General features: G+C 45.3%; 2 long non-coding RNA genes across 2 annotated transcripts; one reads left to right on the forward strand and one right to left on the reverse strand.

The window, feature by feature from the left end:
• Nucleotides 1-17,969: 17,969 nt before the first annotated feature.
• Nucleotides 17,970-21,256, reverse strand: LOC140612677 (uncharacterized). The gene is made up of 2 exons (XR_012013821.1): nucleotides 20,862-21,256; nucleotides 17,970-20,673 (listed from the first exon to the last, which is right to left on the reverse strand). It is a non-coding gene; the product is annotated as an uncharacterized lncRNA (long non-coding RNA).
• On the forward strand, nucleotides 20,125-22,971 carry LOC140612676 (uncharacterized). The gene is made up of 2 exons (XR_012013820.1): nucleotides 20,125-21,339; nucleotides 22,709-22,971. It is a non-coding gene; the product is annotated as an uncharacterized lncRNA (long non-coding RNA).
• The last annotated feature ends 3,156 nt before the right edge of the window (nucleotides 22,972-26,127 follow it).

Genomic DNA, 26,127 nt, shown 5'->3' on the forward strand with positions numbered 1-26,127 from the left:
GCCCAGCTCTGCTCCACCACTTCTTTTCTCTGGAAGCCAGCGCCCCCTCATTGACAACCTCATGGACCTGAGCCATTGAAGACACCCTGCAGTTCCAGGGCCTTCTTCATCCTTCAGAAGTCAGACGGGAACTCTGCAAGGCACAGCTGTTATCAGGGTGGCTCATGCTAGTAGACGCAGTTGCATGCATTTGCCGGCTCGGTTTTAAGAGCTGGCAATCCGATTTCTAGGCTTCAAGGCCATCAGGGTCACAGGCAAGAGGCTCTTCCTTTCTACCATTTGGCCTCTGCCTCCCCTCCCTTCTCCCTGCACAGAGCTGACGGTGAAGAGGCGCTTTCCTGAGATGCAAGCAATGGGGTGGGGGAGTGAAGAAGATTGTGGGGACTGCCCTGGCCAGGAGATAAGATCTCAGAGTTTTAGTCTTCATTCTGTCTTTGTTAGGGATAGTGATGATGAGGCTGGGTGCTGGCGTCAGACACACCCTGGTTCGAATCCCAGTGAGGCTCCTTCTGGACTGTGTGGTCTTGGCCAAGTAACTTAACCGCCCTGAGGCTATAAAATGGGAATCATAATAGTACGTAAGCCATAGATTTGTGGTCGGTGATGCAGTGAGACCATGCACCCAACACAGTGCTTGGCACCTAGTGAATGTTGGGTACAGGGTCATTACCGTATCACAGGATCCTTACCTCTCCTTCCTTCTCCAGCTCCACCCAGCCACACTGCTGGGCCAGCTCAAGTCCAACCCTCTTCCTCTTGTGGGTCCTTATTCCTGAACTCTTGTTCCTAGGCTCTTTCGAAGCCTGGTTGCTTTTCTCTTTCTTTCTTTCTTTTCTCTCTCTCTCTCTCTTTCTCTCTTTCTTTCAAGATTTTATTTATTTGAGAGAGAGAGAGATTGAGAGCACGAGCTGGGGGAGGGAGACGGAGAAGCAGACTCCCCACTGAGCAGGGAGCCGGATGTGGGGACTCGACAAGACCCCAGGATCATGACCAGAGCCAAAGGCAGCTGCCTAACCAACTGAGCTACCCAGGTGCCCCATCTGGCTGCTTGTCACCTTCAGATGGGGGAAATGTCATTTCTACACGGTGCTTGCTTCTGACCCTCCACCTGTACGACCCTTCCCCACAGTTGCTGATAATGTAGTTGGTTGCATCACTTCTCACTGTCCATGTGCCGCAGAGGACTGCAAGCTCCGTGCAGGCAGGGCCCCTACCTTTCTGTCCCCTGATGCACCTCTGCCCCCCAGGCAGTAACAGCTGTGACAATGAATATTCAATTACTTGTTGGCTTAACGGTGACCGATATCCGATCCTAATGAAAGAACCAGGCTGCATTTTTCCATCAGAAAAAGGAGGATGTTGGAATAAAAGACTGAAACATACTCTTCCCCAAGTTTTTCATAGACTCTGAATGAATGAAAGTGGAACCGAGGGAAAAGGCAATGGGCTGCCTCAGAAATGTGGCCGCTTGCTGCCCTCTAGCGCCCCGCATCATGAATGTCACCTTCTCATTTCCCCTGGTCGGCTTTCTCGTTCCCCCCAGAACTGGTAAAAAGCAGCCCACTCCAGCAGAATAAAACTTCAGAAAGGAAAAGAAGTACCTTTGAGCGCTCTGCTAGTGTTTTCTTGCATTTATGCAACGGCCAAAGAAAAGGGGCCAAGTCTTCTTCATCAGGGGACACAAAGTGCTCAGCCTTGGAGCCAGAGAGGAGTGAGATAATGGGAAGGAAGGCGGGGTGGCACTGGTGCTCCCATCTCCTCTTGGGTGAACTCGAGCATGGTTCAGCCCTCTCGGGCATAATAACCTCTACCTCACACTTGTAGGGTTAGATAATGTAAAGTGCCTGATGTGGGTAGGTCCTCAGTAAGAATTAGTGCCCTCTTGGCTCTTGATACATTTTGTGTGAATGAAATGCACTCACATACATAAAGGAAAATGTCACAGCCCAGGAGAAGGAGAGCCTTAAATGGTGGATAGATGCACGGGAAGCTGTGTTGTATCCTGGGAACAATCCTGGACTAGTTGAGAGCTTTAGGATCTCGATTTATTAACCTTGACACATACTAGCTGTGTCTCACCACTCTGGACCTCAGCTTTGTCATCTGTGAAATGGAAAGTTGGTTGATAGAATCATTTAGAGGCACCTGGGTGGCTCAGCGGTTGAGCGGTTGAGTAGTTGAGCATCTGCCTTCAGCTCAGGTCATGATCCTGGAGACCTGGGATCGAGTCCTGCATCGGGCTCCCCATAGGGAGCCTGCTTCTCCCTCTGACTGTGTGCCTGCCTCTCTCTGTATGTCCCTCATGAATAAATTAATAAAATCTTTAAAAAAACAGAATCCTCTAGAAGGCACTCAGCTTCCAGTAGCTGAAAACCCACTGATATTGACTTAGCCCAGGGACTAAACCTGGTTTGCCACCTGCTTTTGTGCAGCCCATGGCCTAAGAACATCTTTACAGTTTAAACAGTTGAAACCAATCCAAAACAAGAAATATTTCATGACATTTGAAAATGATATGAAATTCAAATTTCAATTTAATCCAGCCATACTCCCTCGTTTACACATTGCTTATTTATAACTGCTCTCACGCTACAATGGCAAGGCTGAGTAGTTGGCTTGAAATGCTGAAAATATTTGCTATCTGGCCATTTACAGGGAAAAAAAAGGTCCCACTCCTATGGTAACCAGTAAAGATGTTTAATTATCTCACATAGCAAGGAACTCAAAATGATGGGGCTTTGGGTCCATTGCTATATCCTTGCTGTTGTCATGGCCTTTCCTTCGGGTCACTAGATGGCAGCTTCAGTTCCATGAGTTACACTCTACATTCAAAACAATGAGGAATGGGGAGAAAAAGGCTTTCTCCTGCTACTGCTCTTTTAGCCAGGAAAACACACAGACACCCGTGTCCTAGAGCCCGGACAGGAGGCTTCCCCCATCCCGTCAGCCAGAGTTAGGTATCTGTAAATCCTGAACCAACCACTGGGAAGAGTCAACCTGCCTTAGCCCAGTGGGGCCACACAGGACTCATCTTCCCTGAGAAGTGGGGACCCGGGCCATTTATACAAACAAAGCCAGGGTTCTGGCCGCGGGGAAGAAAGGGAGCAAAGGGCAGTGTGTCTGCCCAACTCACGACGACTCCTTGCACTCCTGGCATCTCTGGTAGATGTCTGATCCTTTCTAGAACTTATGTGTGAATGCTCTTTGTTGACTTGAATCCACCCTGGAACTCAAGGATGTGTTTGTGAGTGACTTCCTACATTTAGGATGGTTTGATCTTTCCTTTCTTTAAGTGTTGCTTGGTTTGAGGCATTGCCATTAGTGATTTTTCTTTCTTTCCTTTCTTTTTTTTTTTAAGGATTTTCTTTATTTATTCATGAGACACACACACACACACACACACACAGGCAGAGACACAGGCAGTGGGAGAAGCAAGCTCCATGCAGGGAGCCCGACATGGGACTCGATCCCGGGTCTCCAGGATCACACCCTGGGCCGAAGGTGGCGCTAAACCACTGAGCCATCCGGGCTGCCCATTAGTGATGTTTCTTAATGAAAGTCCTCACTTGAGGGCCCCCTCTTCTGCCTCCTGGTATGAGAAAGCTTAGGAATAGGCAGGAGGCGCTCCCAGGGTGCTGTCATGGCCAGGCCCGCCCATGGCTGGATGGAGGCGGATGAAGCGTTCACCAGGATGGCTGGCCTGGCCTCTGCACACTCTTGAGCTGCCTTTACAGAAATGCATCCTGCAGTGACCCTACAGTTCTCTCCAGCTGGTGGAAGAGGAAACAACTTCGAGTATCAAATGGGAACCATTTGAAAGGTGAAACAAGAAGCAATTTCATAAGGACTTCCATCTAAAAATCCTAGCCTCCTTGTTGTTAGAAAGGTAAGGAGCTGCAGTTACAGACACAAAGGAAAACATCAAAGAAATGGAAGGGGAGCCGAAAGAACTCGCATGGCAAATAAAAACTGGGTCAGAGGCCCCAAGAGAGGAGCACAGTCTTAATACACACCCTCTAACCAGAAGGCAGATGGTAGCTTAGAGAGAAAATTCAGGAACAGTGGCGTGGGGAGCTACAGTGCTCCTGAGAAGGAGGCATGTCCTTGAACTATGACCTCTGATTTGGGGGTGGGTTTCCTGCCAGAGGATGCTTTTTGAACATTCTGTAACTGGGGACTTTTATGTGCTTAGGGAAAACTGTGAAAAAATTCAAGCTTCCCCCAGATAGGAGGAGGGGGGCTCCTTCCTGACTGTCACGACTCAAAGACACAATTATCACGAATCAACAGACACAATTGCTCTGCCCCTCAGTTCCTTCACCTGGAAAATGGGAATGTTAGAGCCCACCTGGCTGACTCGGTGCCAGTCCGATCCCCTTCCAGACTGCCTTCTGTTCTGTGGCAGCCGGAAAGCTGGAAACCCAGTTCCTCAGACTCCTTGGCAGCTGAGCTGCAGGCCCGTGGCCTGGTGCGCACCGATCCGTTGTGTTCACTCAGGACTCAGATGTGGAAACGAACAGGGGAGGAAGGCGGCCACAGGCTGGGAGAGTAGACTTTCTGAAAAGCACGGAGGCAGGGGTGTTGGGCCCTCTGGGGAAATGGGGGAATTTGGCACATTCAGGCTCCAACACCATGGGTGGCAGTTGGCAGGTGTCAGCAGCAGAGGGCTTTCTTTTTAAAAATTTTTATTTGAAGATTTTATTTACCTATTTGACACACAGAGAGAAGTAGAGTGAGAGAGAGAGAGAGAGTGAGAGACCACAAGTTAGGGTGGCAGGGGGTTGGTCAGCAGAGGGAGAGGAAGAAGTAGATTGCCAGCTGAGCAGGGAGCCAGATATGGGGCTCGATCCCAGGACCCCAGGATCAGGACCCGAGCCAAAAGCAGACACTTAATGGACTGAGCTGCCCAGGGGCCCCAGCAGACAGTTTTCTGTTAAAACGGTGAGTGGGAGCATTTGGAGGCTCTGTGTACCAAGGGTTGGAAGTCCTCACTTGAGGGCCCCCTCTTCTGCTGGGGGGTCAAAGTAGCATCAAGCTTGGTTCCTTGGTCATCCCAGAAAGTCCATAAGGTGCCTATAATAAGTGAACTTGAATAGATGTCCTTGGGTGCAAATTTGCTAATGCAGACTCTGTTGCCTCAACTAAGGACCTGGAGCTCAACCACGAGCAGAGTGTGAGGTCAATGCCTGGCACCTGGCGAATCCTCACCACACGCTGGCTGACATCCTGTATTATTTGACTCTTCTATGAAGAGAATGAGGCGTCTGCGCTTGCTCAGCAGCACATGTTTAGAGGCCATCCGCTTCTCTCCAGCAGAACTGAACTCTCACAGCCCCTCTGTCCTGCCGGTGGACACTTAACCGTGCCAGTCTGAGGGACACCATCCACACCTCTTCCTCCCACCTCCCAAGTTTGAACTTTCATCTCCTTTTGAGCAGGAGCATGGCTCTTTTGCCATGGAACATTCTACCCCAGCGTACAGTGTGTAGTATAAAATCTCTGTTCTGAGTCCTCCAGACTCTTAATGTGATGTAGTTTTGAGAAAAATGTTTTCTTCTCATGAAAAAGGCCTGATTTTTTCCCCCCAAAATGTCTTCAAGACTTTCTTCACCGAATATGTGGGGAACACTCACCTGGGTCAGGACTCAGGGGCTGGCAGAGAAGGGCCAGACAGATTGCACACTAGCTGGGAAAGATGAGCAGCAAACACATGCACAGGTCAATTCCTTGCTGATTCTCTGTAGTGATAACGCTTTGCAGAAAGTAGAAAAGCAGTGATGAGACAGGGTGGTTGGGAGGTGGGGATGAGGTGGCACCATATTGAACAGGATGTCTAAGAGGGCCTAAGAGACACTTGTACCAGGATCTAAATGCCAAGAGGAATCCTACCAGGAGAGAAGGTCAAGTCCAGACACCTGAATGGAGGGACAGCAAGTGTGAAAGCCCTGAGGCAGGAATGAACTAGGCCGTGGTCAAGGATTTAAAAAAGAAGGCCAGTGGGTCTCTGGAATAGTTGAAAGAGTGAGGAAGAAGACTGAATGGACCACTGGGCCAGATCCTAGAGACCCTGTTAGGCCTCATGGAAGCTGTGAATTGTTTTCTTTTCTTTTCTTTTCTTTCTTTCTTTCTTTCTTTCTTTCTTTCTTTCTTTCTTTCTTTCTTTCTTTTTCTTTCTTTCTTTCTTTCTTCTTTCTTTCTTTCTTTCTTTTTTAAGATTTTATTTATTTATTCATGAGAGACACAGGGAGAGAGAGGCAGATCTTAAACCTTGGAGGATTTAAGTGGAGAAATTATTTGCATTTCAAGAAGATCATTCTAATTGTTGTAGGGAAATGGTGGATTGTAAGAGGTTGAGAGAGCCTAGGAGAACAGGGAGAAAGTGGCTGCGGGAACCCAGGTCCTGGCCTGGACTCAGAGGAAGATGGCAAGATGTGGACAGATTCTGGAAGAATTCTGGAAGAAAGGCTGAAGGAGCTGCTGCAGGGTGATGGCGTGGGGTGGGGTGCAGAGGAAGCCGGACGGAGCATGATAGCCACACAAGTCATTTAAACCCCTGGACAGCCCCTGGGATGATTGGAAGTTTTACAGAACATGCAACCCTTAGGAAGTAACCCAAATGCACAGTAAGAGCTGTGTGTGTGTGTGTGTGTGTGTGTGTGTGTGTGTGTGTGTGGTGCTTATGTGTGTGCACGCTCATTACTGCGTGTGTGTTGGCTTTACTTGTGTGTGTGTGTGGATGTTTCTGTGTGTGCAAGCTCATTACTGTGTGTGTGTTGGCTTTACTTGTGTGTGTGTACTTCTGTGTGTGCACGCTCATTTCTGCGTGTGTGTTGGCTTTACTTGGCAGATCTCCGCTCTCTCGCTAGCTTGCCCCATCGCCCAGCGAGTTGGGCAGGACGCAGAGGGGCAGAGTAGCACTCACCACCACCCAGTTGGCCCAGGCTTGCCCACCGCAGCTACTTACTACCACCTGCCCTCACAGCGTGCTCACCACATGTCACGTCCAGTTCAAAGCTCCATCAATATTAGCCAATGCAACCCTCAGAGCAACCCTGTGAGAGAAACACTATTATGAGTCCTCATTTTATTTATTTTTTCAAAATATTTTATTTATTTATTTGAGAGAGAGAAAGAGAGCAGGAGTAGGGGGAGAGGGAGAGGGCAGAGGGACAAGCAGTTTCCCTACTGAGCAGGGAGCCAGTCAGGGCTCAATCCCAGGACCCCAAGATCATGGCCCTACCCCAAATCAGACGCTTAATGGACTGAGCCACCCAAGCACCCCACGAATCTTCCTTTTATAGATGAGGAAACCAAGGTTCAAAAAGGTGAGGTGACATGCCCAAGGTCACACAGCTGATGAGTGGCAAAGCCAGGATTTGAACTCGAGCCACCGGATTTCAGAGTCTAGGTTTATCACCCAGTTATTCCACGTACAATAAGGGGAAGTGGGGGCAGAGAGCCACCTAGCTTGTCTTCTTTTCAGTGCCTTGAAATGTGAAGGCACTTACCGGGGTGCTGGCACATAGTAAGTGCTCAGTAAGGTAGAGTAAATTATGTTAATGAGTAGCCAGGAGCGAGGCAGGCTAGGGCCTGTCTGAGCGCCCGCGCTCCGCGGGAGGCAGAGGATGCATGTGCGGGGGAAAAATTGATTTGCCTCGGATGCCAACAGTCAGAAATAACTGGCAGGAGATGGGATACCAGACAGAATGTGTAAGTCTCTCTGTTTCTCTTCGCTTGTCACACTATTATAGTTAAAGAGGGAAAACTTCGCAAGAAAAAGAGCATACGTCTGCCCACATTTTTCTAGATTTACATTTTTTTCACTTATTGGAAAAGAAAAAAAAAAAAAAAAAGAAGGACCAAATGTTAAAGACACGAAAAAAAAAAAATCAAAAGGCAAGAAATACAGAAGGGGGGTGGTGGGGGACTCAGTCTGGCAGCTAGGTGGAGACTGGAAAATGGCAAATGACATGGAGCCGGTTTCAATGATCTGATAGCCCTGAGCTGGAATTGATTAGTGGTGTTGGGAGGAGAAACCGGAATGAGAGAGATCTCCTCTCCTCGCAGTGTCATCCTTAAAACTTTGCAGGGGAGGAGGGCGGGAATTTAATGCCCAGAGTGAGCCCGTGGGGGCGGGCTGGGACGGGGACCCCCTTGAGAGGAGAGGCTGGGGGTGCTGGAACCTCCAGATGATGCTGAGAGGAGAGGCTGGGGGGTGCTGGAACCTCCAGATGATGCCCCTGCAGTAACATAGATTCACCTGCAGGGGGCGATCGACTCCTCACACCACGAAGATGTGGCTGCTGGGGGGAGAGGGAGGGGTGTGGGAGACTGAGGGGTCCGGGCTGGACCCCCAGGGAGGAGACAAAAAACATAGACAGCCCCACAGGTGGGACAGTTCAGGATGCCCCAGCAGTGCTCTCTCCGCTCCCTTGAGCCAGGCCGGCTGGAGTCAAAACCAAGCCAGGAGAGAGTAACAGCACCAAGAGAAAAGTGGCCAGTTGGGCCAGAATTTGGTGCACTTCAAGTTAGCAACCCCAGAAGGGAGTTTCTGATGGGTAATTGCCCATGAAAGTTGCTTTTATGACGCTAACGGGCCCATTAAGGAGGGCATGGAGATGATGCCCTAAATCAGGGATGGGTAAACTTCTCTGGAAAGGGGCAACTGGTAAATCTTTTAGGCTGGGAAGGTGGTTGGACTCTGTCGCAAACTGTGTTGGTGTAGCATGAAATTAGCCACAGACAATGGGTAAGCGAATGAGCATGTCTGTGTTCCAGTCACATTTTATTTATGGATATTAAAATGTAAAGTTCATCGTTAAAGGAATGAAAAGAAAAGCCACAGACTGGGAGAAAATATTTGCAAAATCCATCCAATGATGAAGGAACTGGTGCCCAAAATATGTAAAGAAGTCTCGAAACTTAACAATAAGAAAACAAACAACCCTGTTAAGGAAAAAAGATGAGCAGAAGATCTGGACCAACAGCCCACCAAAGAAAAGGTACAGAAGGCAGGTAAGCATATGAAAAGTTGTTCAACCCCCTAAGCCATTAGGGAATTAACAGGTAAAAATAACAAGGAGATACCACCACAAGCCTATTGGAATGGCTGAAATCCAAACCATTGACAACACCACACACTGGGAAGGATGTGGAGTCACAAGAACTCTCATTCTTTGCAAAATGAGGGATGTGGGGATGCAAAATGGTACAGCCACTTTGTAAGACATTTTGGCGGTTTCTAACAAAAACTAAACACGCTTTCACCGTCCAGTTCGGCAATTGTGCTCGTTGGTATTTACCCAAATAAGTTGAAAATGCATGTCCGCATAAAATCTGTGCACGGATGTTTCTAGCAGCCTGATTCATCATTGCCAAAACTTGGAAACAACCACGATGTCCTGCAATAGGTGAATGGAGAAATGACCTGTAGTACATCCAGACAATAGAATCTTATTCAGCTCTAAAAAGAGATGAGCTAACAAGCCATGGAAAGACATGGAGGAGACTTAATGCATATTACTAAGGAAGAAACCAATTTGAGGGGGTTGCATACTACCCAATTCCAGCTGTGTGATATTCTAGGAAAGGCAAAACTATGGAGACAGTAAAATGATCAGTGGACACCGGGGATTTGAGCGGAAGGAGGGAGGGGTGAATAAAGGGAGGCTATGCACACATGCAAAGAATTTGTAGGGCAGTGAAAGTACTCCGTGTGATACCATAACTGGTGGACAGGAGTCATTATACATTTTTTCGAACCTCTAGGATGCACACCACCAAGAGTGAGCCCTAATGGTAAACTATAGTTGATAATAATGCATCAATATTGGCTCATCCATTGTAACCAAGGTACCCCATTAATGCAAGTTAATAACAATAGGAAAAATGAGTGGTTGGTGGTAAGGGAGTGGCTGGAAATTCTGTACCTCTAGTACTATTTTCCTTTAAACTAAAAATCGATCCAAAGAATACAGTCTGTTTAAAAACAAAGAAAAATTGGATCTCATGTAATGTTGAAGTGTCAAAAAATAGTCTTCTTTTGATTGTTTGATTCCAACCACAATGTTAAGACTCATTTTCAGCTTGTGGACCATACGGAGACAAATAACAGGTGGATTTGGTCCACAGAAGGTTATTTTGCCAATTGCTGCCCTATGTAATCATGTCAGTGAAGCTAAATCTCCTCTGAGAACTTGGGGAAAGGTGGAGGGCGACGGAGGAAGCTGCTTTTTGACAGCCCATTTGTTCCCCCTCCACAGTCACAGCCAACCCATGGGCTGGACATTGGTCCCCAACAAGAAGGTGGTTCTGACTCAGAGTGACCACGGAGGCCTGGAGTAGACTAGGTGTGAGTGGGGATTCTGGAGCCAGAGTGCCTGGGTTTCCTCTCCGGCTCTGCCACTTGCTGGCTCTGTGGCCTCCTGCTGGTGACTTAACCTCTCTGTGCAGTATTTCCACATCTGTAGAACACAGATGACAGTGATAAATCTATTACACAGCATTGTTGGGAAGATCAGACTGTCTATGCATCGTCTCATAGCTCCAGCCCCTGGCACATAATTGCTGCTCAAATATTTTTAGAAGGGAAGGAGAAAGGAAGAGGAGAAGAAATAGTCTAAGCCAGCTATTTCTATGATGCTGTGTAACAATCACCCCAGTACTCCAGTGATTTAAGATTGTAATACTTTATTCTCATACTCAAGGTCAGCAGGTCAGTTGCCACCTGGCTGCATTGGACTGAACCCCTAGCTCCAGGCACCAGTTTGTCCAGGCTGCAGGTTGGGTTCAGATCTGCTTGATATGCCCTTCATCTTCCTCTGGCCACTTGTTGGTGGCCACTCTGGCTATTTGGCATGGGCAGTCTACTCTAGTGTCTTACCCTGGTGCCCGAATTGAAGGAGTGGTGGCTACTTGGTGCATGTCTTCTCGTAGGAATCACTGAGCATAAGAGACAGGTCCAGCGCCCAAACACAGTTCAAGGGTGTAATCATGTCATGTCCACTAATTACTGTCCTGTTCTGTCCATTGACCGCAGCAAGTCATGTGGCGAGGGCCAATTTCATTTTGCCTTGTGGGGAATAGAGAGCCATGATCTCATATTCCAGCGCTGGTATTGTCTCTGTCCCCACAGGATCCCCTGTGGACTCAGAGTTCCTAATTCAGGGACTGTCTTTTATCTGGGACCCTGCCATGTAGAGATTTCCTTAGACCAGGTCCAGACACCAAGGTGCTAGATGTCTTGTTGCAGAAGGAAAAACAGACTCAGATTTAGCTAAGCCAGTGTCCAGCTGGCTGTTCTGCAATTTGTACTGAGCAGGAAGGAGGATATCGCTTTTCTGAAGCCAGGAAAGAAAGCCACGGGCAGGGCAGGAAGGGTCAAATGAGGGAGGCCAGAGGGTCACAGCAAAGTGTAGACAGGGCACCTGCAGTGGCTCCTTGAACACTGAATGTCCACCAAAGTATGTCCTTCTGCACAGCCTGCTGCCCTGTATGGGCCACAGGCAGACCTTCTCATTTATTTTTCATTTAAAATACTGTTTATAGAATCTTCAGATTTCAAAAACAACAGCTAGTCTCTGGAGAAAAGTTAGAAAACACAGATGAGCAAAGCAAAGAGAAGAAAAGTAAAAATCACCCATGATCCTACCACCCAAAGATATTGGACTCTTTTCACTTGTGTAATATCCATCTGGCCTTCTCCCTAAGAGTACAATATATTCATATATTCATTTACAAAAATTGAATCATACACCATATCCCCACTATATCCTTTTCTTTCCGCATGTGGCAATATATGGTTAATGTCTTTCCATGTCAATAACCTGCAATCTCATTCGTGATGGCTATATTGCATGGACATATGGGTGCTTTAATTCATATGGGTGCTTCAATCCTTACTATTGAACATTTAGGCTGTTTCTCAATTTTCAATATTCTAAACAACTGCGATGAGCATCTTTTTGGCTAAATATTTGCCCACGTCTTCATTTACTTTCCTAAGTTAGATTTTTAAAGGTGGAGTTACCTGATTCAAGGATATGCATATTTTTAAGGCTTTGATGTACATTGCTTAACTAACCCCAAGAAAAGCCATAGTAAATTATACCTCAGGGTTGGATATTTAAGGGTACCATGCTTATCTTTATACACAGGGTCTGGAACAAAGCTTTGCGCATAGCAGGAGCTTAATTAATATGCATGGATTGTAATTTGAGCATAATAAATCCAGACTCTTGCAAGCACATGATCTGCAATTCTGCTGTTATCTTGTTAGTTCTAGGAGATGGAGCAAAGATTTATTCCTAAGAATGAGAGAAAGTTCAGAGATCACAAAAAGGAAGAGGTACCATATCTCAGGGGAGTGGCCATTTGATAACTCCCTAGGTCATTGCACAGCATTTTCACTGAAATACAGATGTTGATGGTCCAGTTACGAACATATCTATTCCAATATAAATTAGAGTCTAAATAATTTAAAACAGCCCAATGGAACTATGCTGGGCAAAAATCATGACATAGATGTGTCAGGGCTCAGAGGTTAAAAACCATGTGGTAAGGAATTATTGCAATATCCAGACTCAGAATAAACCTGATAGAATTACCACTCAAGAATACATACTCTGTTCGATATCCAATGTAACCAGTCTGTGGAAAGCACTTCACAGAAGTCTGGATGCGAAGATAAAGGAGCACTTAGATACAATCTAAGCTCACCCTCTAAGCTTTGATTTCTTTCTTTCTTTTTTTACTTATTTTTTGTACAAATCCTTAGACCAGAGGGCTTGGTTCATTTTGACAGAAAAAGATAATCATTGAAAAACAGAAGGAGGTTTGGTTCAGCCTTATAATGGTTTCTGTGTTAAGCCTCACAAATGAAAGTCATATTAAACTGGATTTATACAGCCCTGACATCAAAGAAAGGGGAATAAAAGAGAAAAATGTATTAAAACATGCAAAAATAATCTTTCTATAAAGCCTGACATTTATGAACGTAACTCAGAAAAATACCTTAAAATTAATCTGTGGATTAAAGCAATCTGAAATGTATGGGAAGATTACAAGGATGAAGGGGGTGGGGAACAAACAAAATAAAATGTATTGACATTCTAAAGTCTCTTTTCATTTGACAACAAATGTTTTCAAAGAACACAAGGCTCTCTCAGTTATTAATTCATTTTTCTTTACAAGCTACATTCAATTTTGATCATACACAATAATGTGAAAAATCCTCTTCAGGATTACCTACGCAAAATAGCAAAGAAAAAAATATAAGATCGCATGACAGTTTCGAAGCTGAATTACAAATGTGTGCACCCAGCAGTAGATAAAAATGAGGGAGAAGAAGGGAATGATTAAGTTTTCAATTTCCCCACAAGGACTTGATGTTAATTTCAATTCACTTATGTGCTGCTTTGTAGAGGATTATTAAAGAGAACAAATAACCTGATGGTTTGATGATATGATGGCTGCGGGAAATTATTTCCCTGAGACATTGTCATTTAGAAGCTGAATGAGTTTCCCAGTCACTCAGAGCCTCAGCTTCTCATCTGAAAACTGGAAAATGACCATGACACCTCCCCAGTAGGATGAATGTGAGGATTTCAGTACATGCTGAAATGTGAATGCAGGGCACATGGTAGGGACTCCCTGAAAAATAGCGATTTTTATTGACATGAACATAGCAAAAATTTATTTTCAAGGTGCCTGTAATAAAGATCATCAATAAGCCTAACATAATCTACTTTTCTAGACTTTGTCTTTTCATGTAATCCTTTCATGTCTACAGTGCAACCAGTAATAAGTTCTGCTCAATGTTTTCTGATATGGAAGGCATCAACAAATAATGATAATTTTTATTGAGGATTTACTATGTGCCAGGTGCACTATATTGTCTTAAGCAGTCTCTACAACAATCTTATTGGATAGGTACTATTATTTGTCTTAGTTTGACAATAAAAAAACCCCTGAAACCTAGAGAAGTCAAGCAATTTTCCAAATTAATGGAAGTAGCAAGGGGGTTGAGAGTATGGGTGTGTGTGTGTGTGTATATATATATATATATATATATATATATATATATATATATATATATATATAGTGTGTGTGTGAGAGAGAGAGAGAGACAGAGAAAGAGAGAGAGAGAGAGAGATTTTATTTTAAAGACCTGGCTCATGTGATTGTGGGGGCAAGAAAATGCAAAATTTGTAGGGTTGGCTGGCAGCTGGAAATTCCAAAAGTAGTCCATGTTTCAGTGTTGAGTCCAAAGGCAATCTGGAGACAGAATTCCTTCTTGTTTGGGGACCTTAGTCTTTTCTCTTAAGGCATTCATTTGATTAGATAAGACCCCTCACCTTATGGAGGGTGATTGGCTTACTCACTCTGTTAATTTTTTTTTAAAGATTTTACTTATTTATCTGAGAGAGAGAGAGAGAGAGAGAGAGAGAGGCAGAGACACAGGCAGAGGGAGAAGTGGGCCCCATGCAGGGAGCCCTACGCAGGACTCGATCCCAGGTCTCCAGGATCACACCCTGGGCCAAAGGCGGTGCTAAACCGCTGAGCCACCAGGGCTGCCCACACTCTGTTAATTTAAATGGTTATCATCATATCTAAAAAATACACCTTCACAGCAGCATCTAGACTGCTGTTTGATCAAGCACCTGGGCGCTATAGCTAAGCCAAGTTCGTATAGAAAATTAAAAACATGGGGAGGTGAGAATATTACCTCATAAGATTTTGGAAGGACTGAATGAGACAATACAGGCACAGCACTTGGTATGTCTCAGGTACTCAATATCTTTGGTTCTTATGGGCAGAGCCTTGTGTGGAAGAAGCAGTCCATAGATACTAGCTATTGTTATTAAGTGGTGGAGCCATACTGGAACCTAGGTCATTTGCCTCCAGAGCTCATTGTCAACCTCCCAACCTGTTTTGTCCAATATAATAGCCACCACACAAATGTGTCGATGAAGCACTTGTAGTGTAGCTAGTATGACTAAAATTTAAATTTAAAAACTAAAGCAAGGAAAATTTTAAAATACTGAAGTGACCTAGATTCCAGGATATATTGGGTTAAACAAAATATGCCACCAAAATTAATTTCACGTGTTACTTTTTTACTTTTCTTAAATGTGGCTTCTAGAAAAATTTAAATGACACATGTGGCTTGCATTATATCTTCAGTGGGCATGTGCTTTCCCAACAACACAGGCCTCTCCTGTGTGCATGAGGCCTGCACAGGACAGGCCAAGCAGAACAAACACTACATCAATGCATCTTAATTTCAGTGAGGCTGCCCAAATTCTTGCTTACAAAATCTTAACAGTAGCAACAACCCCAAAGGAAAAAAAATTGGACTTTATTTCAGTGAAGATCTTTTGTTCATTAAAAGACATTGTTAAAGAGAGTAAAAAGGCAAACCCAGGTTTGGAAAAGGTAGTTGCAATTCATACACCTGAGAAAAGAATGTTGTTATATTGTTGTATTTCCAGGATTTATGCCAAATTCCTGCAAACCAATAAGAAAAAGGCAGAAAACCCAAAAGAAAAATGCGTGAAAGATTTGAACAGGCATTTTAAAAAGAGGATGTCCAAATGACCAATTAACACATAGAATGCAAATGTGAACATAATTGGCTAAAATAAAAGTGACAGGAAATGTTGATAAAGATATGGCCCTGGAATTCTCACATGCTGCCAATGGGGTATAAATTAGTACAATCACATTGGAGTTTTTTCTTTTCTTTTTTTTCTTACCTCTGTTTTCAAATTTTCCTAAGAGCAAGCATGCTTCTCTCTCTTCCACAAAAAAAAAAAAAGCAGTAAAATTGATCTTTAACTTAAAAAGTCAGCATTTCAAAATACATAAAATAATGAGGCAGAGAGAAGAGGGCCCAGGGCCCTGTCACGCTAGAAGAAATTGTCAGCAGTTAATTGAGCCTCAGGGAGACTTTCGAGAGCAGGATTGCAAACGCGGTGAGCTTCACAAATGACAAAACACAGTGCCTGATCTGTTTAAAGCAGGCCCCGTGGGTTCCCTGCAAACTGCGGGGCGTTCTTTGAGGCCAGGAGCCAGAAGGGCCCTGCCAGGGGCTTTGGTGAAAGCAGGGGTTTCCTGGGAGGTTACTTTCACATTAAGTCATAAAATAATTCTCTTTGGAAAAAAATGTGTCGGTAACAAATGCCCCATAGAATTAGAGAGATCACTGAAAATTGAAATTTGCAAAGCTTTGCGCAGGCCTTTGATATCATGCTCTACCTTAAATCTAAGAGTTAAGAGTTATTCTTGCCAGGCATCTGGTTTTGAAGTGCCTCAGCATGTGAAGCAGTGCACGGGGGCCCCGCTGTAGCTCTTGATCAGGGAAATGGAGAAATGATTGTCGTTAACATCAAACTCAGGGCACTGGGATCAGCTTTCTGCCTGCCTGGGAAGCCGGCAGCTCCCAAGCTCCATCCCACCCCACCCTCCAACGGGTGATTCCTCTCTCTAGTGAGGTGCAAATCCAGGGAGTTTTATCATGGGGTGCATGGAACCCCTCATATGGTTCTGGAAGAAATTCGGGGGTTCTGTGAACTTAGATGGAGAAAAATGTATTTATATGTTCACCAACCACTACCCAAAACTTTAGCCCTCCATTTTGAAGAGTAGCAACAAACCACAGTAATATTATCAGTCCCATCGATAGAAATCAGATCTTTTCATATCATAGTTGTTGCAGATATGTTGAAATAAAGTCTAGGCTCATGCTCATTCGAAATTGGCTATTAAACCCACTGCTAGAACTTGTTTTGTAAGGCATTGACAAAGAAGCATACACATCACTCTATCACAATTTGAAAAATATTTTGATAATAGGATTTCAACATAACTGTAATCTTACATATTGCAGGCATTTACAAATATTATCGTGCGGTGCCCACAGGCTTCACTCGAGTGCCAAAGGGGTCCCCAGCATGATAGCGGTTAAGAACCCCTATCAGGACAAGAGGTGGGATTGCTTAGGGCAGGGAGAACCAAGTTGAAGGAGCAACACAGGGCAAAGGGGCTGAGCTTTGATTCTGGACAAGCATAGTAGGATAGGCAAGGAGAGGCCCAACGCAACCTGAGTGCCAGGCAGACCAGAGAGGTTCAGAATAGCCTAGGAGGGCACCACTCATGGCAGTGCCAGGAGCACAATCAAGGGGGCCCCAGAGGGAAAGCTCCCGCCCTTTCGAGAACCTGTAGGCACTTTTTGAAGCTCTGACTTTGATTTTGGTCAGGTCTGGTTTAATTCTGCCTCCATCACTCACTTTGGACAACTTATTTAATCATGGAACTTCAGTGTCTCTGTCTGTAAAATAATAATACTTGCCCATTTGTTAAAGAATGTATTTGTCAATATAATGAACAAAGAAAGCAAGTTACAGAATGATATTCCATTTATGAAAAATGTTAATACGAAACAATGTTATATGATATTTATAGGTAATGACTTAATGTAGTAAAGTAGAAAATCAGGCATGAGAATCATAAGTATCAAGTTCCATTTCCTAGTGTGTACATCTGGGGCATGGAGGGAAATAGGTTTGGGAGGTGTATGGGTGAGGGGGAAAAAATCAGAAACAAATACAAGATTTGATGAAGCTCAGCAGTGGGTTCTCTTTAAAGCTTATTAGAGTGGCCTCTAATAAACTGAACATATAAAAATGTACAACTTGATAGGTTTGGATGCATGTGTACACTTATGAAACCTTCACGATTAAGATAATGAACATATCCACCACCCCCAGTTTCCATGTGTCCCTGTGTAATCGCCCCATCCTACCTTTCCCCATCTCCTAACTCCCGGATGATCAATGAGCTGATTTGTCACTATTGATTAGCTTGAGTTTTCTAGAATTTTATTTAACTGTAAGTCTGCACTTTTTCTTTCTCGTTTGGATTCTTTCACTCAGCACAATTATTTTGAGATCCATTCACGTTGGTAGGTATATCAACCCATCATTCCTTTTTATTACTGAGTAGTATCCCATCATAGGGATACTCTACAGTGGGTATATCCATTCCCTTATTATTTATCATTTGGGTTGTTTCCAGTTTGAGGCTATTAAACCTGCCCTGAACATTTGTGTGGAAGTCTTTGGGTGGACATACACTTTCATTTTCCTTGGGTAAATATCTAGGAATGGAACGGTGAGGTTCTATAGTTGCTGTATGTTTGGCTTTTCAAGAAACTGCCAACATGCTTTCCATTTTGTACCGTTGGAAAACGTACCATGTGACATTCCCATCAGCAACGAGAGCTCTAATTATTCCACATGCTTTCCAGCACTTGGCATCGTCAGTCTTTTTAATTTTAATCATTCTAATAGGTGTGTGTTCCTAGCGCATTGTGGTTTTAATTTGCATTTCTCTAATGAATAAAGATATTAAGCATCTTTTCATGGACTTATTTGGCATCTGTGTATCTTCCTTGGTGAAGTAGCTGTTCAAATATTTTGCCCATTTTCTATTTGGTTTCTTGTCTTGCGAGTTGTAAACTTTTAAAAATCTGTATTAGGAGTCTTCTGTTGGATATGTGTTCTGCAACTACTATCTCAGTGGCTTGATTTCTCGTTTTCTGAATGAGGCTTTCTGAAGAGCAAAAAATATAAACAAATTCCATTTTATTGATTTTTTTCAAGTGTTCATAGTTTTTGTGAAATACTTAACCAAACACAAACACACTAAAATCTCTTGTGTTTTCCTCTAGAAGTTTTATAGTTCAAGCCCTTATGTTTTGGCTTATGATTCATTTTGAATTGTTTTGTATGTGGTTAAGGGTCAATGTTCTTCTCTGTTTCTTTTTTGCATATGGTTGTCCAATTGTTCCAGCATCTTTTGTTAAACATTATACCCTCTCCCTTTGAAGTGATTTGTAATATTTATCAATTTACTAAATATATGTGGGTCTATTTCTAGGTTCACTATTCTTCCCACTCATGTTTGCACATTACTTATGAAAATGCTGTGCTGTCTTGATTAGCATAGCTCCATAATGTGCTCAAAAAGGCCACAGTCTTATGCTTGTTTTATACACATTTTTCATTATACTTTGTGAGAGAACGAGGGGTATATCTACACCATCTTCTTGGAAGAAGCAGCCCTGGTGCATTTTTAAAAGCTGGCCTCTGGTTCCATTTTCACACACACACATACACATACACACACACACACACACACACACAAATTTCGATGTAAAATAAGGGCAGCTGCCCAGTGTCCTTCACAAGAAATGGAAAACAGGTTTGCAGTAGGACACAAGAGGATCAGCAAAATTTAGATCATTCCAATTCGCCTGCCCAGACATTATACCAGGAGCCAAAAGCTACCTCTGTTTGCCAGAAATGCAGGATAGTGAGAGGAGAACACTGGTGATTTCATCCACCGCTGATAGAGACCTATCTGTCTGGGACCTAAATGGCTAAAATCAGCTTGCTCTTCTCCGCCTTCCCCTCAACACCCATGCACATCTCCACTGTCCACAAACCTTTCAGAGGCTCGATTCCCTTCCTTGGATGATTTCACCTCTTTTTCCCAGGCCGAATACATACAGTGAACGTAGGGTACCTCAACTTCCAGCACCAGACTTCCCCTACCGATGGCTGCTGTGGCCACTTTGTGTGAATTAGGAAGGAGCACCCTTTCCTCAAAGCTCTTTACTATCATCTGCCCCCCAAACAGTCACGGTTACTATTGCTGCAGGCAGTAGTGCCCCCTGGATTTGCGAAGTGCACAACATGCTCAACATCACAGATCCTATGACTCTACCTGGGCCTGCCCCCTTCCATCTTCCTGTCTCAGGGTCACTACCTGAGTGGAGTCCTTCCAGCTGTCCTCCGCAGGCCCCTCTCCTCCCATCCTGTCTTCTTCCTCTTCATAAAGTATTCTTGGGCATGGATCCATTTGGTCATGGGCTGATCAACATTAAAAATCCCTGGCTCCTGGGCAGCCTGGGTGGCTGAGTGGTTCAGCGCCGCCTTCAGCCCAGGGCCTGATCCTGGAGACCAGGGATCGAGTCCCACGTCGGGCTCCCTGCGTGGAGCCTGCTTCTCCCTCTGCCTGTGTCTCTGCCTCTCTCTCTCTCTCTGTGTGTATCTCTCATGAAAAAAATAAAATCTTAAAAAAAAATCTCTGGCTCCTTCTCATCAGTATCTAAACAAACTTATATTTCCCCAATCTTAAAAATAATAATAATATCTTCCTCCCAGTGTCCTTCTCGTTTCCTCCCAGGTGATTTCCTGGAAGACCTGTGCATGCTCATTTGTGTCCATTTTCCCGCCATCTGCCGCCCTTGGTCCTCAACTCCTCCAGGCTGGGAGCGGCCCTGGCTGATGGCAGCGCAGGTGTAGGGCCTGCCATTCCTCGGCCTTCACCTAATTTCTCAAGAAGACGGATCCAGCCTACAGCCCGACGGACGGGCTCCTCCCTCGCCGTCTGCGATGCCACCCTCTCCCCGACCCTCTCCCGGGGTTCCTCCCGAGGCTCCCGGCTCCTCTTCCAGCGCCCCCAGGAGGGGAGAGGCGCTCTCGGGGGCCCTCCGGGGCCTCCTTCGCAGGTCACGCTCCCTCCACCAGGCAGTCTCCCCGAGCTCCTGCTCCGCTCTCATCCCCGTCCGTGGGACCCAGGGCACAGGCGTCCGGCTCAGGCTTTCACCTGCAAGTGCAAACGGGCACATGCCGCGGCCCGCGCTCCTCTAGACCCAGGCTCCTCGCCAACTCGGCTTCTCGTGCGTCCTCCTCCACCGCGCGGTTCGCGGCCTTTCACCCAGGCGGCAGCCCGCGCCGTCACCACGCCTGCCTCCCCACTACCTGCCCGCCCGGCCGCGCACCCGAGGCCCTAACCCGAGCAGCCTAAGTCCAACGAGCCTCCGGAGACGCCCGAGACCAGCGGCGCCCACGTATTAGGGGCTTCGTGCTCCCGCGTCCGCCGCTGGGTTTGAACCAAACTCAGGAGGGAAAGCGCCGGGTCGCTCCTGTTCACGGATTCCTGGCGCACCCGCGGTGCCGGGCACCAGCGAGCTCAGTGAATCCTCGACAGAAGGACAGTGAGGGAGGATTCACCATCTCCGCGGGGGACAGCTGGAGCTCCGAGCCCAGGGCGCACACCTCAGCCCTCATTCGCCACACACAACATGGCGGCGGTGCCGACCCGCGTCCCGCTTCCGTTTCCGGTGCCGGTCACGTCACTTCCTCTCCGGTTGCCCTGGAGCTCGTTGGATGCTAAGGATGCAGGGAGCCTCTCTTCTCTGCTCTTTTTCCCTTCCAGATTCTTGCTCGTGCTGCGGCGTAGCTTCGAGGCTCGGCCACCTGCGGCTTGTTGGTGAGAGGGGGACCGAAGGGAGGGCTCTCTGGAGTGTGTAAGGGGGTCTGGGATCCGGGGGGGCGGGGCGGAGGGACTGAGTAGGGGGACGTGGCTGGGAGGCGGTTCGAGAAAGTTTATGTTGCAAACCCTCCCCCAAACCGGTTATTATTGGAAGTGGCAGATGCAGTCCGTGGGCAGAGACGATGCTTAGCAGCTAGGACTTCATCGCCGTAAAATGTGTGTGCGGACGGCCTTAGCAGCCTGAAAACCATTTTCTTCTCCTCTAAGGTTTCTTCTGTATTAACTGGGCCCAGCCACCACCGACGCCTGCCGTCTGGTATCCTTTCCTGCTGTGTCAGGTCACGCCCAGCAGAAGGAAACTTGTTTGTTTTCATCAGCGGCAGGCACCATCCTTCACACTTCTCACCCTTTATCGAACCGACAATGAAAACCCAAGTGCAGGAGGCACTGTTAAAGGTCTGAAAAGGTTACAGATGACCAGAGCCATTTATTTTTATTATTATTTTTTATTTTTTTGAGAGCGAGAAGGAGAGCGAGCAAGCAAGCAGGGGAGAAGGGCAGAGGGAGAGAGAGAATCTCCAGCAGGCTCCGCACTCAGCACAGAGCTCAATGTGAGGCTCGGTCTCAGGACCCCAAGAGCATGACCTGAGCAAAATCAAGAGTCACTTAACCGACTGAGCCACTCAGGTGCTACGACTTTTATTTTTATTTTTTTAAGATTTTATTTATTTGTTCATGAGAGATACACAGAGAGGAGAGAGGCAGAGACACAGGCAGAGGGAGAAGCAGGCTCCATGCAGGGAGCCCCACGTGGGACTCGATCCTGAGACTCCAGGATCACATCCCGGCCCAAGGCGGCGCTAAACCCCTGAGCCACCTGGGCTGCCCTACGACTTTTATTTTTTAAACGAAGATCAGAAAGGGAGACAGAACGTAAAGACTGCTAACTCTGGGAAACGAACTAGGGGTGGTAGAAGGGGAGGAGGGCGGGGGGTGGGAGTGAATGGGTGATGGGCACTGGGGGTTATTCTGTATGTTAGTAAATTGAACACCAATAAAAAATAAATTAAAAAAAAAACAAAAACGAAGATCTCTTTTATGTGAAGAAACTTAAGGATTTTTGCATCCTAGGATGTGCTGTGAGATTGAAAGCAGAATTTTTTCCATAGATCAGAAGAGAGATAGTCAACAAATGAGTATCCCCTGGCTTGCACACTGAGTGAACACAGTCAAGATCTTCTTCAGCAACCACCTTGGCATTGGAACAGGCTGCAAAGTTCACCCTTCATCAGTCCTCACATCTCCACGTTCAGTTTAGCTTAGTCGTTTACGTTTCTGGCCTGATCAGTGTTTTTCTTTCTTGCAGGTGCAGCAGAGGCTCCCAGGTAGCTGAGAAGTTCATGGAATCTTCTTACTGGTACAACTTTCACTATTGCTTGTGTTAGAGTGTGAGGTAAAGATGAGCAAACATTTCTCAAGTGCACTGTTTACCTACACAGCATGCTGCAACTTGACTTCTCAAAGTCAAGAGAAACAGGTTTGCACAATTGCTGTGTGTGACATAGAAAGGACATGGCATCTGATAACAGGAACATAGCTTTTATGCTAATAAAAATGCTTTTAAAATTAGTGTGTGGTTTTTGGTAATTAGCATATGATTTCAGTTATCAATTGGTTCATAACAAACAGACTAATTAAATACCCCCTTCAGTCATTTATCTAAATGACTGTTCTGTTAAATTGTATTTGTGGGCATTGATCAGAGCTAATGGGAAAAAGAGATTAAGATGAAAATCATGGGATTAAATTTTTAATTAGTTTGCCCCCTGAACAGTTGTTTGGTATGACACGGTGATTGGTTGGCTACATATACCTACCCAGCAAGGATGTGGCTCTACTACTAGACTTTGGAACATAAGCGTGTTTCACAAGAGACGAGTATTTGAGCATTTTATTCAGTTATCTTTCTCTTTATTCCTGCTTAATAAGGAACTGGAAAGGAAGGCAATGTGTGGGATCTCATAGTTCTTCATCTGGTGATACATATAAAGTATGAGATGAGGGCATCAGTTCATTAATAAATATCTCAGACTTAATATGTCTGAAATAAAGCTCTCCATTCCCCAGCCCCAACCCCTTCCTCTCCCAGGGTTCTTATCTTGACCAGTGATACTACCATGTATCAGTGTGTTCAAGATGAAAACCTAGGAGCAGTCTTGAGTCCCTGTTTCTCTCATGCCCCACAGCTTGTCCATCAACAATTTCTATCAGCTTTTCTTCTGAAACATATCCAAAATCTACCCACCGTTCTCTTCGCTACCACCCTAACCCAAACACCATCATCCTTTACCTGGTTAACGACAACACCCTCTGAATCTGGTCTCCCTGTTTCCAATCTCGTGACCCATTTCTACCCACCTCTGCTCCACCCCACCCAGTCTGTTCTCCACACAACAGCCGAAAACACTGGCTTAAAACATAAGTTAGAGTCTATAACTTCTCTATCTGGAACCACCCAGCATCTTCCCACACTAGTTACCATGCCCCATGAGACCCTGCATGATCTGGATTCATCTGGGACCACTCCCTACCCCTCCACTCACTGTGACCCAGCACCACTGTCTCTTTCTTCATCTGCCAGGTTTAAACTTGCCTACAGGCCCTTGAACTAGTTATCCCCCTTGCCTGGAACCATCTTCCCCCAGATGTTTGCTGGGATGGATCTCTCTTGTGTAGATCTCAGTTTAAAGGTGATCTCCTTAAATAGGACCTTCCTTTACCACCCAACCAACAGTGGTCTCCTATTACTCCTCTTCACACTATCCTAATTTGCTCATCTCTGGAAGAGTATTTCAGCTCAGATGATCAATACTCTTGCCCCTTGAAGTATGAAAATAAAATTTAAAGAGAAAAATTGTACACCTGCCCACAATATTCCTCATTATTGCTGTTTTCTGGTGTCCTGGTTCATTGACTGTCTCCCCCTACTCCTATGTGAACTCTGAAAGGAAACCTCTTGTCCTGTGTGTAACTTTGTACCCAGAGCCCCATGAGTCTCCAGTGCATGAGTGAATGAATACATAATGGATTCTCTTGGCACCAAGATAACTACTGTCTCATCCCAGGTACACTGAAGGAAGGCTTGGAAAGGTTGGGGGACCAAATAGCGCATAGAATGGACCTTAAATCACGAGACATGGGCAAGGACCCAGAATGGAGAGAGGCAAGGGGACAGTGAAGGTAAATGGAAATTATATTGAGCAATTCTATGGATATATCCTAGAAATCCTAACCCCTGGGGTGCCTGAGTGGCTCAGTCAGTAAACAAAGTCTGATTCTTGGTTTCAGCTCAAGTTGTGATCTCTGAGTCATGAGATCAAGCCCTGTGTTGGGCTCTGTGCTGAGCATGGAGTCTTCTTGAAATTCTGTCTCCGTCTTTCTCTGCCCCTCCCACTTGTGCTCTCTTTTTCTCTCTCTAAAATAAATATATAAATCTTCAAAAATAAAAGAAGAAAAATCCTAATGCTTGCGCAAGTGTGCACCTGCCCACACATATTCACACACAGTCTGACCGAAAATAGTGGATCTTAGTGTTTGCTCTGTACCTGAGTCTTACAGAACACGTTTTCTGGGTAGAGACGCTTGGGCTTCAGTGTCAGGAGAGTGTGATTCAGAAGTCTAGGTGGGACCCACGTGTCTGCTGCTGGATAATCCTTGTAAGTTGGTCTCATTCTTGGTGGGCACAGTAAGGCTATGGTCATTACTACCAGCTTAGAGAAGACAGCATGACATCCTATGGTGGCTCTGTTAAATCACCCAATGGGCTGAGCCTAAGCCTGGTTTCTCCAAATATAAAGTAAAAGATTTACTTGGACTCCTGTGTAACTTTAAAACTCAAACTTAACTGAAATTGGGCTTATGGGAACCCCTCTTCCCTGAGGAGCAAGGGCCTATGAACCTGAGGCCTATGTTCCAATTTGGCAATTCCACTTAAAGGCCATATTTTGTCTAAAAAGCACTTTACTGTATTATGCCACCTAATATTTATTTTGATAGCCAGTGAAAATGGCAGGAGCAAATTCTGCTGCAAAACTGTGCTGAGCAGGCTCAGACCTATTCTTTATTCTAGGTTGAATTTGAGGGGATGGGGTTGCAGGAGAGAAAGTGACTATACCATTGGTACTCAGGTTTAAAAAGATGGCAGGAAATGGAGCTTAGACTTCAATCCTTTCAAAAATCTTTCTCACCCCCAATTGGTCAGTGAAATTCCTGGGTTTAGTCTTCTCTTTTCCGTGCACCCCTTGGTTGGACCTTTTGTTAATCCTTTTCTCCTTTGAGGCTGCCTTTGACTTTTCTAAAAACTGAAATGCAAGCTTTGTTGAGATCTATCCAGGGTCCCACACTGCATATAGATTTCATGTCTCCTTAGTCTCCTCCAATCTGTGACAGCTCCTCATTATATCCTTGTCCTTCGTGATCTTGTCACTTTTGAAGAGGTCTAGTCAGCTCTTTTGTAGACTGTCCTTTGATGTGGAATAGTCTGATGTTTTCTCATAATTAGACTAAGGTTTTGAAGTTTCTGTGAGAAAACCACAGAAGTGATGTGTCCTCCTCAGGGTTCTATATCAGGTACCCTAAGGAATGCTGGTATGTTTTGTTTCTGAAGGTGTTAATCTTGACTACTTGGTTATGGTGGTATCTGTCAGGCTTTTCACTGTAAAGTGGAGAACTCCAGTTGTAATTGATATATATTTTTTTGGGATGGGGGATATTGTGAGTCTCCCT

The sequence above is a fragment of the Canis lupus genome, chromosome 21 (assembly GCF_048164855.1).
Source record: "Canis lupus baileyi chromosome 21, mCanLup2.hap1, whole genome shotgun sequence".
Classification (NCBI taxonomy): domain Eukaryota; kingdom Metazoa; phylum Chordata; class Mammalia; order Carnivora; family Canidae; genus Canis; species Canis lupus.